This window comes from Balaenoptera borealis (assembly GCF_965194805.1).
Source record: "Balaenoptera borealis genome assembly, chromosome: 8".
NCBI classification, from domain to species: Eukaryota; Metazoa; Chordata; class Mammalia; order Artiodactyla; family Balaenopteridae; genus Balaenoptera; species Balaenoptera borealis.
This window is the reverse complement of record NC_138865.1, coordinates 35,381,096-35,398,118: the sequence shown is the minus strand read 5'-3', so window position 1 is coordinate 35,398,118 and position 17,023 is coordinate 35,381,096. Positions and strand designations below refer to the sequence as shown.

The 17,023-nt window shown below is 37.3% G+C and overlaps 1 protein-coding gene across 9 annotated transcripts in view; it reads left to right on the top strand.

Annotated features, from left to right (window-relative positions):
* ERCC6L2 (ERCC excision repair 6 like 2) overlaps positions 1–17,023 on the top strand; it is a gene marked incomplete at its 3' end in the record, with an annotated part of 192,154 nt that overhangs the window by 22,067 nt on the left and 153,064 nt on the right. The window lies entirely within an intron of this gene.

Genomic DNA, 17,023 nt, shown 5'->3' with positions numbered 1-17,023 from the left:
CATAGTAGCTATCCTAGTGCATATGAAGTGGTACCTCACTGTGGTTTTGATTTGCATTTCTGTAATGATCAATAGTGTTGAACAACTTTTCATGTGCTTTTTGGCCATTTGTATATCTTCTTTGGAGAATTGTATATTCATGTTCCTATAGATTGAATGTTTGCATCTCCCAAAAATTCATTTGTTGAAACTCTAATCCCCAATGTGATGGTGTTTGGAGATGGGGCCCCTGGAAGGTAATTAGGTCATGAGTGTGAAACCCTCATGATGGTGTTAGTGGCTTTGTAAGAAGAGATACTAGGGAGTTTACCCCCTCAGTCTGCTTTCTGTCATCTGAGGATACAAGATGACTGCCATCTGCAAAACAGGAAGTGGGCTCTCACCAGACATCAGATCTACCAGCACATTGATTTTGAAATTCCTAGCCCCCAGAACTGTGAGAAATAAAAGTTTGTTGTTTAAGCCATCCAGTCTATGGTAATTTGTTATAGCACTGCAAAGTGACTAAGATACATGTCCTTTGCCCATTTTTTAGTTGAGCTGGCTGTCCATATATGTATGAGTCTTGATTCTAGTCTTTTTATTGTGTCTTTGTTCAGTTTTACTGTACTTACACTCAATTTTTTTTGGTTTTTTTGTATTTAACTTTATTTTCTTATACAGCAGGTTCTTTATTAGGTATCCATTTTATACATATTAGTTTATATATGTCAATCCCAATCTCCCAATTCATCACACCACCACCACCACCCCCGCCACTTTCCCCTCTTGGTATCCATACGTTTCTTCTCTACATCTGTGTCTAAATTTCTGCCCTGCAAACCAGTTCATCTGTACCATTTTTCTAGTTTCCACATATATGCGTTAATATACGATATTTGTGTTTCTCTTTCTGACTTACTTCTCTCTGTGTGACAGTCTCTAGATTCATCCACATCTCTACAAATGACCCAATTTCGTTCCTTTTTATGGCTGAGCAATATTCCATTGTATATATATACCACATCTTCTTTATTCATGCATCTGTCGATGGGCATTTAGGTTGCTTCCATGTCCTGGCTAATGTAAATAGTGCTGCAATGAACATTGGGGTGCATGTGTCTTTTTGAATTATGGTTTTCTCTGGATATATGCCCAGTAGTGAGATTGCTGGGTCATATGTTACTTCTATTTTTAGATTTTTAAGGAACCTCCATACTGTTCTCCATAGTGGCTGTATCAATTTACATTCCCACCAACAGTGCAAGAGGGTTCCCTTTTCTCCAGGCCCTCTCCAGCATTTGTTGTTTGTAGATTTTCGGATGATGCCCATTCTAACTGGTGTGAGGTGATACCTCATTGTAGTTTTGATTTGCATTACTCTAATAATTAGTGATGTTGAGCAGCTTTTCATGTGCTTCTTGGCCATCTGTATGTCTTCTTTGGAGAAATGTCTATTTAGGTCTTCTGCCCATTTTTGGATTGGGTTGTTTGTTTTTTTAATATTGAGCTGCATGAGCCATTTATATATTTTGAAGATTAATCCTTTGTCCGTTGATTCCTTTGCAAATATTTTCTCCCATTCTGGGGGTTGTCTTTTCGTCTGGTTTGTAGTTTCCTTTCCTATGCAAAAACTTCTACTTTCATGAGGTCCCATTTGTTTATTTTTCTTTTTATTTCCATTATTCTAGGAGGTGCATCAAAAAAGATCTTGCTGTGATTTATGTCAAAGAGTGTTCTTCTTATGTTTTCCTTTAAGAGTTTTATAGTGTCCGGTCTTACGTTTAGGTCACTAATCCATCTTGAGTTTATTTTTGTGTATGGTGTTAGGGAGTGTTCTAATTTCATTATTTTACATGTAGCTGTCCAAATTCTCCCAGCATCACTTATTGAAGAAACTGTCTTTTCTCCACTGTATATCCTTGCCTCCTTTGTCATAGATTAGTTGACCATACCTGCGTGGGTTTATCTCTGGGCTTTCTATCCTGTTCCATTGATCTACATTTCTGTTTCTGTGCCAGTACCATATTGTGTTGATTACTGTAGCTTTGTAGTATAGTCTGAAGTCAGGGAGTCTTATTCCTCCAGCTCTGTTTTTTTCCCTCAAGACCGCTTTGGCTATTTGGGGTCTTTTGTGTCTCCATACAAATTTTAAGATCTTTTTCTTCTAGTTCTGTTAAAAAAGCCATTGGTAATTTGATAGGGATTGCATTGAATCTGTAGATTGCTTTGGATAGTATAGTATTTATACTATAGTATAAATACTATAGTAGTATTTATACTACTATAGTATTTATACTATAGTATAAATACTATAGTATAGTATAGTATTTTCACAATATTCATTCTTCCAATCCAAAAATATAGTATATCTCTCCATCTGTTTGTATCGTATTCATTTTCTTTCATCAGTGTCTTGTAGTTTTCTGCATACAGGTCTTTTGTCTCCCTAGGTAGATTTATCCCTAGGTATTTTATTCTTTATGTTGCAGTGCTAAATGGGAGTGTTTCTTTAATTTCTCTTTCAGATTTTTCATCATTAGTGTATAGGAATGCAAGAGATTTCTGTGTATTAAATTTCTATCCTGCATCTTTACCAAATTCATTGATTAGGTCTAGTAGTTTTCTGGTGGTATCTTTAGGATTCTCTATGTATAGTATCATGTCATCTGCAAACAGTGACAGTTTTACTTCTTCTTTTCCAATTTGTATTCCTTTTATTTCTTTTTCTTCTCTGATTGCTAGGACTTCCAAAACTATGTTGCATAATAGTGGTGAGAGTGAACATCCTTGTCTTGTTCCTGATCTTAGAGGAAATGCTTTTAGTTTTTCACCATTGAGAATGATGTTTGCTGTGGATTTGTCATATACGGCCTTTATTATGTTGAGGTAGGTTCCCTCTATGCCCACTTTCTGGAGAGTTTTTATCATAAATCGGTGTTGAATTTTGTCAAAAGCTTTTTCTGCATCTATTGAGATGATCATATGGTTTTTCTCCTTCAATTTGTAAATATGGTGTATCACATTGATTGATTTGCGTATATTGAAGAATCCTTGCATTCCTGGGATAAACCCCACTTGATCATGGTGTATGATCCTTTTAATGTGCTGTTGGATTCTGTTTGCTAGTATTTTGTTGAGGATTTTTGCATCTCAGTTCCTCAGTGATATTGGCCCGTAGTTTTCTTTCTTTGTGACATCTTTGTCTGGTTTTGGTGTCAGGGTGATGGTGGCCTCGTAGAATGAGTTTGGGAGTGTTCCTCCCTCTGCTATATTTTGGAAGAGTTTGAGAAGGATAGGTGTTAGCTCTTCTCTAAATGTTTGATAGAATTCGTCTGTGAAGCCATCTGGTCCTGGACTTTTGTTTGTTGGAAGATTTTTAATCACAGTTTCCATTTCAGTGGTTGTGATTGGTCTGTTCATATTTTCGATTTCTTCCTGGTTCAGTATCGGCAGGTTGTGCATTTCTAAGAATCTGTCCATTTCTTCCAGGTTGTCCATTTTATTGGCATAGAGTTGCTTGTAGTAATCTCTCATGATCCTTTGTATTTCTGCAGTGTCAGTTGTTACTTTTCCTGTTTCATTTCTAATTCTATTGATTTGAGTTTTCTCCCTTTTTTTCTTGATGAGTGTGGCTAATTGATAATGGTTTATCAATTTTGTTTATCTTCCCAAAGAACCAGCTTTTAGTTTTATTGATCTTTGCTATCATTTCCTTCATTTCTTTTTCATTTATTCCTGATCTGATCTTTATGATTTCCTTCCTTTGGCTAACTTTAGGTTTCTTTTGTTCTTCTTTCTCTAATTGCCTTAGGTGTAAGCTTAGGTTGTTTATTTGAGTTGTTTCTTGCTTCTTAAGGTAGGATTGTATTGCCATAAACTTCCCTCTTAGAACTGCTTTTGCTGCATCCCATAAGATTTGGTTCACCTTGTTTTCATTGTCATTTGTTTCTAGGTATTTTTTTATTTTCTCTTTGATTTCTTCAGTGATCTCTTGGTTATTAAGTAGTGTATTGTTTAGCCTCCATGTGTTTGTTTTTTACAGATTTTTTCCTGTAATTGATATTTAGTCTCATAGCGTTGTGGTCCGAAAACACACTTGATATGATTTCAATTTTCTTAAATTTATCAAGGCTTCATTTGTGACCCAAGATATGATCTATCCTGGAGAATGTTCCATGAGCACTTGAGAAGAAAGTGTATTCTGTTTTTTTTTTTTTTTTATTAATTAATTTATTTATTTTTGGCTGTGTTGGGTCTTCGTTTCTGTGCAAGGGCTCTCTCTAGTTGTGGCAAGTGGGGACCACTCTTCATCGCAGTGCGTGGGCCTCTCACTATCGCGGCCTCTCTTGTTGCGGAGCGCAGGCTCAGTAATCATGGCTCACGGGCCCAGCCGCTCCGCGGCATGTGGAATCTTCCCAGACCAGGGCTCGAACCCGTGTCCCCTGCATTGGCAGGCAGACTCTCAACCACTGCACCACCAGGGAAGCCCTATTCTGTTGTTTTTGGTTGGAATGTCCTATTACTATCATTAAGTCCATCTTGTTTAGTGTATCATTTAAAGCTTGTGTCTCCTTATTTATTTTCATTTTGGATGATCTGTTCATTGGTGAAAGTGGAGTGTTAAAGTCCCCTACTATGATTGTGTTACTGTCGATTTCCCCTTTTATGGCTGTTAGTATTTGCCTTATGTACTGAGGTGCTCCTATGTTGGGTGCATAAATATTTACAATTGTTATATCTTCTTCTTGGATTGATCTTTTAATCATTATGTAGTGTCTTCCTTTGTCTCTTGTAATAGTCTTTGTTTTAAAGTCTATTTTGTCTGATATGAGAATTGCTACTCCAGCTTTCTTTTGATTTCCATTTGCATGGAATATCTTTTTCCATCCCCTCACTTTCAGTCTGTATGTGTCCCTAGGTCTGAAGTGGGTCTCTTGTAGACAGCATATATACTGGTCTTGTTTTTGTATCCATTCAGCCAGTCTATGTCTTTTAGTTGGAGCCTTTAATCCGTTTACATTTAAGGTAATTATCGATATGCATGTTCCTATTACCATTTTCTTAATTGTTTTGTGTTTGTTATTGTAGGTCTTTTCCTTCTCTTGTGTTTCCTGCCTAGAGAAGTTCCTTTAGCATTTGTTGTAAAGCTGGTTTGGTTGTGCTGAATTCTCTTAGCTTTTGCTTGTCTGTAAAGGTTTTAGTTTTTGCGTCATATCTGAATGAGATCCTTGCTGGGTACAGTAATTTTGGTTGTTAAGTTTTTCCCTGTCATTACTTTAAATATGTCCTGCCTCTCCCTTCTGGCTTGCAGAGTTTCTGCTGAAAGATCAGCTGTTCACCTTATGGGGATTCCCTTGTATGTTATTTGTTGTTTTTCCCTTGCTGCTTTTAATATTTTTTCTTGTATTTAATATTTGATAGTTTGATTAATATGCGTTTTGTTGTGTTTCTCCTTGGATTTATCCTGTATGGAACTCTTTGTGCTTCCTGGAGTTGATTAACTATTTCCTTTCCCGTATTAGAGAAGTTTTCAAGTATAATCTCTTCAAATATTTTCCCAGTCCCTTTCTTTTTCTCTTCTTTTTCTGGAACCACTATAGTTTGAATGTTGGTGCGTTTAATATTTTCCCAGAGATCTCTGAGACTGTCCTCAATTCTTTTCATTCTTTTTTCTTTATTCTTCTCTGCAGTAGTTATTTCCACTATTTTTTCTTCCAGGTCACTTATCCATTCTTCTGCCTCAGTTATTCTGCTATTGATCCCTTCTAGAAAATTTTTAATTTCATTTGTTGTGTTGTTCATGATTGTTTGTTTACTCTTTAGTTCTTCTAGGTCCTTGTTAAACGTTTCTTGTATTTTCTCCATTCAATTTCCAAGATTTTGAATCATCTTTACTATCATTTTTCTGAATTCTTTTTCAGGTAGACTGCCTATTTCCTCTTCATTTGTTTGGTCTGGTGGGTTTTTCGTTTGCTCCTTCGTCTGCTGTGTGTTTGTCTGTCTTCTCATTGCTTAACTTACTGTGTTTGGGGTCTGCTTCTCACAGGCTGCAGGTTCGTAGTTCCCGTTGCTTTTGGTGTCTGTCCCCAGTGGCTAAGGTTGGTTCAGTGGGTTGTGTAGGCTTCCTGGTGGAGGGGACTGGTGCCTGTGTTCTGGTGGATGAGGCTGGATCTTGTCTTTCTGGTGGGCAGGTCCACGTCTGGTGGTGTGTTTTGGAGTGTCTGTGACCTTATTATGATTTTAGGCAGCCTCTCTGCTAATGGGTATGGTTGTGTTCCTTTCTTGCTTGTTGTTTGGCATAGGGTGTCCAGCACTGTAGCTTGCTGGTCACTGAGTGGAGCTGGGTCTTGGCATTGAGGTGGAGATCTCTTGGAGATTTTTGCTGTTTGATATTACGTGGAGCTGGGAGGTCTCTGGTGGACCAATGTCCTGAACTTGGCTCTTCCACCTCAGAGGCATAGCCCTGACGCCTGGCTGGAGCACCAGGAGCCTGTCATCCACACAGCTCATAATACAAGGGAGAAAAAAAGAAAGAAGCAAAGAAAAAGATAAAATGAAATTAAATTTAAAAAACTCTTATTAAGATAAAAAACAAAAAATAAGTATTAAAAATTTTTTTTAAGTAATTAACAAAAAAGAAAGAAGAGAACAACCAAACCAACAAACAAATCCAACAGTGATAACAAGCACTGAAAAGTATACTAAAAATAAATAAATCAATAAAACCCCCCCTTAAAAAACGGACAGACAGAACCCTAAGAGAAATAATAAAAGCAAAGCTATACAGACAAAATTACACACAGAAGCATATGCATACACACTCACAAGAAGAGAAAAAGGGAAAAGTATATATATATCATAGCTCCCAAAGTCCACCTCCTCAATTTGGGATGATTCGTTGTCTATTCAGGTATTTCACAGATGCAGGGTACATCAAGTTGACTGTGGAGATTTAATCCGCGGCCCCTGAGGCTGCTGGGAGAGATTTCCCTTTCTCTTCTTTGTTTGCACAGCTCCCGGGATCCAGCTTTGGATTTGGCCCTGCCTCTGCATGTAGGCCCTGCATGAGGGTGTCTGTTCTTCGCTCACACAGGACGGAGTTAAAGGAGAAGCTGATTAGGGGGTTTGGCTCACTCAGGCCTGGGGGAGGGAGGGGTACGGAGTGTGGGGCTAGCCTGCAGCGGCAGAGGCTAGGGTGACTTTGCAACAGCCTGAGGCGTGCTGTGTGTTCTCTCGAGGAAGTTGTCCCTGGATCACTGGACCCTGGCAGTGGCGGGCTGCACAGGCTCCCAGGATGGGAGGTGTGGATAGTGACCTGTGCTTGCACACAGGTTTTTTGGTGGCTGCGGCAGCAGTCATAGCATCTCATGGCCGTTTCTGGGGTCCGCGCTGATAGCCGCAGCTTGCGCCCGTCTCTGGAGCTCCTTTAAGCAGCGCTCTTAATCCCCTCTCCTTGCGCACCAGGAAACAAAGAGGCAAGAAAAAATCCTTTGCCTCTTTGTCAGTTGCAGATCTTTTCACGGACTCCCTCCCGGCTAGCCGTGGTACGCTAGCCCCCTTCAGGCTGTTTTCTCACAGCCAACCCCAGTCCTCTCCCTGGAACATGATCTCCGAAGCCTGAGCCTCAGCTCCCAGCCCCCACCTGTCCCAGCGGGTGAGCAGACAAGCCTCTCGGGCTGGTGAGTGCTGGTCGGCATCGATTCTCAGTGTGGGAATTTCTCTGCTTTTCCCTCTGCACCCCTGTTGCTGCGCTCTCCTCCGTGGCTCTGAAGCTTCCCCCCTCCGCCACCCGCAGTCTCTGCCCATGAAGGGGCTTCCTAGCGTGTGGAAACCTTTCATCCTTCACAGCTCCCTACCACTGGTGCAGGTCCTGTCCCTATTCTTTTGTCTCTGATTTTTCTTTTTTCTTTTGCCCTACTGAGATACGTGGGGAGCTTCTTGCCTTTTGGGAGGTCTGATGTCTTCTGCCAGTGTTCAGTAGGTGTTCTGTAGGAGTTGTTCCACATGTAGATGTATTTGTGGGGAGGAAGGTGGTCTCCATGTCTTACTCATCCGCCATCTTGAAGCTCTTCCTCTCCTTGTCTCTTGTAACATTCTTTATTTTAAAGTCTATTTTATCTGTTATGAGTATTGCTACTCCAGCTTTCTTTTGATTTCCATTTGCATGGAATATCTTTTTCCATCCCCTCACTTTTAGTCTGTGTGTGTCCCTAGGTCTGAAGTGGGTCTCTTGTAGACAGCATATATACTGGTCTTGTTTTTGTATCCATTCTGGGAGCCTGTGTCTTTTGGTTGGAGCATTTAATCCATTCACGTTTAAGGTAATTATCAATATGTATGTTCCTATTACCATTTTCTTTATTGTTTCTGGTTTGTTTTTGTAGGTCCTTTTCTTCTCTTGTGTTTCCCACTTAGAGAAGTTCCTTTGGCATTTGTTGTAGTGCTTGTTTGGTGGTGCTGAATTCTTTTAGCTTTTGCTTGTCTGTAAAGCTTTTGATTTCTCCATTGAATCTGAATGAGATCCTTGCCCGTAGAGTAGTATTGGTTGTAGGTTCTTCCCTTTCATCACTTTAAATATGTTATGCCACTCCTTTCTGGCTTGTAGAGTTTCACCAGAGAAATCAGCTGTTAATAACCTTATGGGAGTTCCCTTGTATATTATTTTTCGTTTTTCCCTTGCTGCTTTCAATAATTTTTCTTTGCCTTTAATTTTTGCCAATTTCATTACTGTGTGTCTCGGCGTGTTTTTCCTTGGGTTTATCCTGTACGGGACTCTCTGCGCTTCCTGGACTTGAGTAGCTATTTCCTTTCCCATGTTAGGGAAGTTTCCGTCTATAATCTCTTCAAATATTTTCTCGGGTCCTTTCTCTCTCTTTTCTCCTTCTGGGACCCCTATAATGCAAATGTTGTTGCGTTTAATGTAGTCCCAGAAGTCTCTTAAGCTGTCTTCATTTCTTTTCATTCTTTTTTCTTTATTCTGTTGTGCAGCAGTGAATTCCACCATTGTGTCTTCCAGGTCACTTATCCGTTCTTCTGCTTCAGTTTTTTTGCTATTGATTCCTTCTAGTGTATTTTTTAATTCAGTTATTGTATTGTTCATCTCTGTTTGTTTGTTCTTTAATTTTTCTAGGTCTTTGTTAAACATTTCTTGCATCTTCTTGATCTTTGCCTTCATTCTTTTTCCGAGGTCCTGGATCATCTTCACTATCATTATTCTGAATTCTTTTTCTGGAAGGTTACCCATCTCCACTTCATTTAGTTGTTTTTCTGGGGTTTTATCTTGTTCCTTCATCTGGTACATAGCCTTCTGCCTTTTCATCTTGTCTATCTCTAAATGTGGTTTTTGTTCCACAGGCTGCAGGATTGTAGTTTTTCTTGCTTCTGCTGTCTGCCCTCAGGTGGATGAGGCTATCTAAGAGGCTTGTGCAAGTTTCCTGATGGGAGGGACTGGTGGTGGGTAGAGCTGGCTACTGCTCTAGTGGGCAGAGCTCAGTAAAACTTAATCCGCTTGTCTGTTGATGGCTGGGGCTGGGTTTCCTCCCTTTTGGTTGTTTGACCTGAGGTGACCCAACACTGGAGCCTACCCACCTCTTTGGTGGGCCTAATGGCAGACTCTGGGAGGGCTTACACCAAGGAGTACTTCCCAGAACTTTTGCTGCCAGTGTCCTTGTCTTCTTGGTGAGACACAGCCACCCCTTGCCTCTGCAGGAGTCCCTCCAAAACTAGTAGGTATGTCTGGTTCAGTCTCCTATGGGGTCACTGCTCCTTCCCCTGGGTCCCGATGTGCATAGTACTTTGTATGTTCCCTCCAAGAGTGGAGTCTCTGTTTACCCCAGTCCTGTCGAAGTCCTGCAATCAAATCCTGCTAGCCCTCAAAGTCTGATTCTCTAGGAATTCCTCCTCCCATCGCCAGACACCCAGCTTGGGAAGCCTGAAGTGGGGCTCAGAACCTTCACTCCAGTGGGTGGACTTCTGTGGTATAAGTGTTCTCCAGTTTTTGATCACCCACCCAGCAGTTATGAGATTTGATTTCATTGTGGTTGCGCCCCTCCTACTGTCTCATTGTGGCTTCTCCTTTGTCTTTGGATGTGGGGTATCTTTTTTGGTGAGTTCCAGTGTCTTCCTGTCCATGATTGTTCAGCAGTTAGTTGTGATTCCAGTGCTCTCGCAAGAGGGAGTGAGAGCACGTCCTTCTACTCCACCATCTTGAATCAATCCCACTTACACTCAATTCTGTGTTAAGTACCTTCTTGTTATTTCCTGTCTCTTTTTATCCCTTTGCATTTCCATGTAAAGTTTTAATCAGTTTGTCAAGTTCAATGAACAGATCTGTCTGGATTTTGATTAGGATTGTGGAGTTTAGTTGTATTGAATTTATACAACAGTTTGGGGAGAATTAACATGAAGTGATAGCTCCCTTATTTAGGTCTTTAATTTGTCTCAGCAGTGTTTTATAGTTTTGTGCATGGGCCTTATACATTTTTTGTTAAATTAATTCTTATATTTTTGATGCTTTTGTAAATGGATTTTTTCCATTTAACTTCCAAATTTTTTGATGGTATTATATAAAAATCAAAGTTATTTTTGTATGTTTTGTATGTTGCTAAATTCTTCACTTATTAGTTTTAGTAGTTGTTATGTAGATGCCTTAGATTTTTTTATGTAAACAATCATGTCATCCACAAATAGAGTTTTACTTCTTCAATTTTTATGCCTTTTATTTCTTTTTCTTGCCTTATTTCACTATCTAGGTATGATCTCAGTACAATTTGAATAGAACTAGTGGGAGTGACATCCTTATCTCATTCCTGCTTTTACAGAGAAAGCATTTAATATTTCAACATTAGGTATATTAGCTGTAGGATTTTCTTAGTATCTTTTATCAGAGTTAGGATGTTTCCTTCTAGTCCTTATTTCTGAGGTTTTTTTATAGTTAATGTGTATTGAATTTTATCAAATATTTTTTTGACACCTATTGGGATAATCATGTTTTTTCCCCATTTATTCTGTTAATATATTATTATATAAATCACTAAGATTTATATTTGTTGGTTTTTTTTTTAAATTGAAGGCAAGCTTTTTTTAAAAAATTAATTTAATTTATTTATTTATGACTGTGTTGGGTCTTTGTCTGTATGCGAGGGCTGTCTCTAGTTGTGGCAATTGGGGTTACTCTTCATCGCGGTGCACGGGCCTCTCACCACTGTGACCTCACTTGTTGCGGAGCACAGACTCCAGATGCGCAGGCTCAGTAACTGTGGCTCATGGGCCCAGCCGCTCTGTGGCATGCGGGATCTTCCCAGACCAGGGCTCGAACCCGTGTCTCCTGCATTGGCAGGCAGACTCTCAACCACTGCGCCACCAGGGAAGCCCTATTAGTTGGTTTTTAAATGTTAAACTAATTTTGTATTCCTGGGATTAAACCCAGTTTGATCATCAGATTTTTTTTTTATATTGCTGGATTCAGTTTTTAATATTTGAATAATTTTTGCATTTATATTTATTATGGATATTGGTCTGTAATTTTCTTTTCTTGCAATATGTTTGTCTGGTTTTTGTATCTGGGTTTTGTAGGCCTTTTAAAGTAAATTGCAAAGTGTTTCTTTCTTCTGTCTTTTCTAAAAATGTTGTATATTTAAGTTATTTTATACTTAAATATTTGATGGAATTTACTAGTGAAATCTTTTAGACCTGGAGTTTTCTTTAAGGGAAGTTCTTTGTTAATGAATTCAATTACTTTAATAGATATGTGGCCATTCAGATTTTCTATTTTTTGCTGTGTCAATTTTGGTAACTTGTATTTTTCAAAGAATTTATCTGTTTTATCTAAGTTGTCAAATTGATTGGCATAAACACTTCTTCATGTTCCTTTTTTATTCTTTTAGTATTTGTGGGATCTGAGTAATACCTCTCTGCATCTTAATGTGGATCTTTTGTAGCCTCTATTTTATTCTTAATTAGTATAACTTGAGGGGTATTGATTTTGTTGATCTTTTCAAAGAATAAAGTTTTAGCTTTGTTAATCTTCTCTGTTGTTTGTTTGCTACTTCATTGAGTTCTGCAATTATTCTGCAATTGTTTCTGCAGTTGGATGTACTATTCTATATAATTACCAATTAGCAGTTCAAGGTAATTGATAATATTCAGATTTTCTATGTTTTTAGTATTAATAGCTGAGGGAGGAAAGTTAAAATCTCCTGCTATGATTGTGAGTTTGTCTATTTTTCCCTTTAATTCTCTCAATTTTGTCTTCATGTACTTTGAAGCTCTGTTATTAGGTCGTAAACTTTTATGATCACTATTTCTTCCTGACCCCTTTGTTAAGTGTTTCTGTATTTCTGGTAATACAATTTGAAATCTACTTTATCTGATATTAAGATAACCACTCCAGTAAGTCTTATGCTGACTGTTTGAATGGTTTGTCTTTTTCCAACCCTTTATTTTAAGCTATCTGTGTCTTTATATTTAAAATGTCTCTCTTGGAGACAAGTCTTTTATTTATCCTGACAGCCTCTGATGTTTAATTGGAGTGTTTAGTCCATTTACGTTTAATATAATTCCTGTTATGTTTGGATTTGGTTATATTGTTTGTTTTCTGTTTGAACAGATTGCTTTCTGTTTTAATATTTCTCCTTTATTTGGGGTTGATAGGATATTTTTTAGAATTCCATTTTAATTCTTCTATTGATTTTTAACTGTGCTCTGTTTATTATTTTTTCATGTTTCCTCTAGTGATAAAGATATACATTCCCAACTTTTTACTATGTGCTTAAAGCTAATAATGTATCACTTCACGTAAAATGTAAGTGAAATATTGGGTTGGCCAAAAAGTACCTTCGGTTTTTAAGTAAAAGTAAAAGGCACATTTTTCATTTCCACCAATAACTTTATTGAACAATGTATTCACCCTTTTGTTCCACTACCTTCTGCCATTTTTCAGGCAGCTTTGTAATTCTATCTTTTTCCATTAAGAGAATTTTGTAAAGATCGAAATAAATAGAAATCCAAAGGTGCAATGTCTGGTGAATATGGTGGATGAATCAGAATTTCTCAGCCAAGCTGTAACAGTTTTGCCTGGTCATCAAAGAAACATGTGGTCTTGCATTATCCTGATGGAAGATTATGCGTTTTTTGTTGACTTCTTCTGGATGCTTTTTGTCAAGTGCTGTTTTGAGTTTTTCTAATTGGGAGCAGTACTTGTTGGAATTAATTGTTTGGTTTTCTGGAAGGAGCTCATAACAGAGGACTCCCTTCCAATCCCACCACATACACAACATCACCTTCTTTGGATGAAGACCGGCCTTTGGTGTGGTTGTTGGTGGTTCATTTCACTTGCCTCACGATCCCTTCCATTCCACATCATTGTACAGTATCTACTTTTCATCACCTATCACAATTTGTTTTAAAAACGGAACGTTTTCATTGCTTTTAAGTAGAGAATTGCATGCAGAAATGTAAGAAGGTTTTTTCACTTAATGTGGAACCCAAACATCAAAGGGATTAAACATAACCCAGCTGGTGCAAATGATTTTCAGTGCTTGACTTGGATATTTTGATTATGTTGGCTATCTTCTGCATGGTGTAAAACGTTGATTGTTCTCAATTAATGTCTCGCTATTAACTTCAACTGCTCTACCCAACCATGGTGAAATCTCCAGGACGAAACTTCACAAGCCACTTTGGACATGTTCAATCAGTCACAGCACCTTCTGCATACATTGCACAAATCTTTTTTTGCATTTCGGTTGCGTTTTTACCTTTCTTGAAATAATAAAGCATAATATGCCGAAAATGTTGCTTTTTTTCTTCCATCTTCAATATTAAAATGGCTACACAAAAATTCACCAATTTTGATGTTTTTTTTTTAAAATACACACTGATATCACAGCTGTCACATACAATCTAACAAAATTGTTTTGAATGAAGTTAGAAGACAACTAAGTGCTACTAGAACCATCTTATGGAAAAAACAGAGCAAACCTTTTGGCCAACCCAATTGATTGTCCTATTTTAATTTATTTTTATTTTAAGGAAACTAAGAGTTAGGAAAGCTAAGTGTAATACCTAAGATACTAGTTAATACATATCTAATATCTAAATTTTGAAGGTTAAACCAACATTACATTTCCAGAGTCAACCCAACTTGGTTTTAGTATATATTTCTTTTTTACATTTCTATGTTCCATTTGCTAATATTTTAAGAGTTTTGCTTCTATGTGAGTATGAGAAATTGGCCTGTAAATGTCCCATATTTTTGTTAGATTTTCTTATCAAGGTTATGTTGAACTCATAAAATGAGTTGAGAATATTTCTCCCTTTCTCTAAAATCTGGAGGAGTTTAAGACTGGCATTATAGCTTTCTTAAGCATTGGTAGACTTTATTGGTGGCTATTTGACCCTTAGTTTTCTTTGTAGAAGGTTTGTAATTATGTATTTAGATTTCGATAATAGTTATTTGAATATGTAAAATTTCTGTTTCTTCTTGTTTCAGTGTTAAGTTCTGTTCATCCATTTCACCTAAAATTTCACAGTTATTGGCGTAACATTGTTTATTATGTCTTATACATATTTTTTTGTGTGTTGCCTGTTCTCTTAGTTTCTCTTTTATTTTTAAATCAATTTTCTAGGGGTCATCACTTTTAAAAATCTTTTCACAGAATGATCATTTGGCTTTGTCAATCTTTTTATTTTATGCTTTTTCATGTTTTATAATTCTATTTTTGTGTGTTAAGTTTTCTGTTATTTTTATATATTTTTCAGATAGATTCTTAGATATTTTATTAGCAGGCTCTCTTCTGTCCTAATATATATGCATTTAAGTCCATAAAGCATGTCTTTAAGTGTATTCCATAAATTTAATATGTAATTATTACTCATTAGTATTCAACTTAAATATTTTCTAATCTCCATTGTGAGTTCTACTTTGAAAGATATTCCTTACTTTCCAAATATTTGGGGATTTTCTGTTTATATTTTTGTTATTTCTGATTTCTTGCACTGTGACCAAAGAACATATTCTGTATGATTTTTGTCTGTTGGATGTATTAAGATTTGCTCTATGACTTTGCATGTCAACTTTGGTAAATATTTTATGTGTACTTTAAGTGAAACTGTTTTGCTGTAGTTTACAGTGGTCTATCAAATGTTTATTAGGTCAAGTTTGCTTACCATTTTTTTCAAATATTCTGTATCTTTACTGATTTCTTTGTTTTGTTCTTACTAAGTTATTTCAAAATCTACCATTGTGCTTATCGATTTGGCTACTTTTGTTTCAGTAAATGTTTTCTTCTTTAGTAGTTTACACTTCGTATAACTTCCAAATGAATTAATCAGTATCAAGTGTGCCTCTTTAATTTAGTAATGCTTTTTGCCTCAGTATTATCTGATATTAATATAGCTATATCAACTTTCGTTTAGTTTTTGTTTGCATGGTCTTTCTCTACCTCTTGTTGTAGATGTTGTTTGTGTAAGTGGCACACATATTGTGAACAGAACCTCCATACTGTTCTCCATAGTGTCTGTACCAACTTACATTCCCACCAACAGTGTAGGAGGGTTCCTTTTTCTCCACACCCTCTCCAGCATTTATTATTTATAGACTTTTTGATGATGGCCATTCTGACTAGAGTGAGGTGATACCTCGTTGTAGTTTTGATTTGCATTTCTCTAATAATTAGTGATGTTGAGCATTCTTTTTATGTGCCTTTTGGCCATCTTTATGTCTTCTTCGGAGAAATGTCTATTTAGATCTTCTCCCCATTTTTTGGTTGAGTTGTTTGTTTTATTGATGTTGAGCTGTATGAGCTATTTGTATATTTTGGAAATTAATCCCTTGTCAGTCACATCGTTTGCAAATATTTTCTCCCATTATGTAGGTTGTCTTTTGTTTTGTTTATGGTTTCCTTTGCTGTGGAAAAGGTTTACAATTTAATTAGTTCCCAGTTGTTTATTTTTATTTCCATTACTCTAGGAGACGGATCCAAAAAAGATACTGCTGCGTTTTATGTCAGAGTGTTCTGCCTATGTTTTTCTGTAGGAGTTTTTTTACATTTAGGCAGTGACAGATTCAATGCAATCCCTATCAAATTACCAATGTCATTTTTCACAGAAGTAGAGCAAAAAAATTTTAAATTTGTATGGAAACACAAAAGACCTCAGATAGCCAAAGTAATCTTGAGAAAGAAAAAACAGAGCTGGAGGAATCAGGCTCCCTGACTTCAGACTGTTCTATAAAGCTTCAGTAATCAAAGGCATATGATACTGGCACAAAAACAGACATAGATCAGTGGAACAGGATAGAAAATCCAGAAATAAACCCATGCACCTGTGGTCAATTAATCTATGACAAAGGAGGCAAGAATATACAGTGGAGAAAAAGCAGTCTCTTTAATTAGTGGCGCTGAGAAAACTGGACAGCTACATGTAAAGAATGAAATTAGAAGATTCTCTAACACCATATACAAAAAATAAAGTCAAAATGGATTAAAGACCTAAATAAAAATATCACTCCGTTGTATAGTGTCTCCACTGTTTTTGCTGCAAGATCAGCTATTTGTCTAATTGTTGCTTACTTAATAGATAGATAATCTGTTGTTTTTTCCTCTGACCACTTTTAATATATTTCTGTCCCAAATTTTGAGCAGTTTTTTCTCTGCAGGAACTACTTGTGGATTTTTTTTTTTTTTTGGCTTCATGTTCTTAGTCGATATGGAATATATGGCTTTTTAAAAAATTATTTATTTAATCTATTTTTGGCTGTGTTGGGTCTTCTTTGCTGTACACGGGCTTTCTCTAGCTGCGGTGAGCAAGGGCTATTCTTCATTGCAGTATGCGGACTTCTCATTGCAGTGGCTTCTCTTGTTGTGGAGCACAGGCTCTAGAGCACAGACTCAGTAGTTGTGGTGCATGGGCTCAGTAGCTCCGCGGCATGTGGGATCTTCCCGGACCAGGGGTTGAACCCTTGTTCCCTGCATTGGCAGACGGATTCTTAACCACTGTGTATGGCTTGATTTTTGAAATCAGTTTTTGAAAGCTTTCAGCC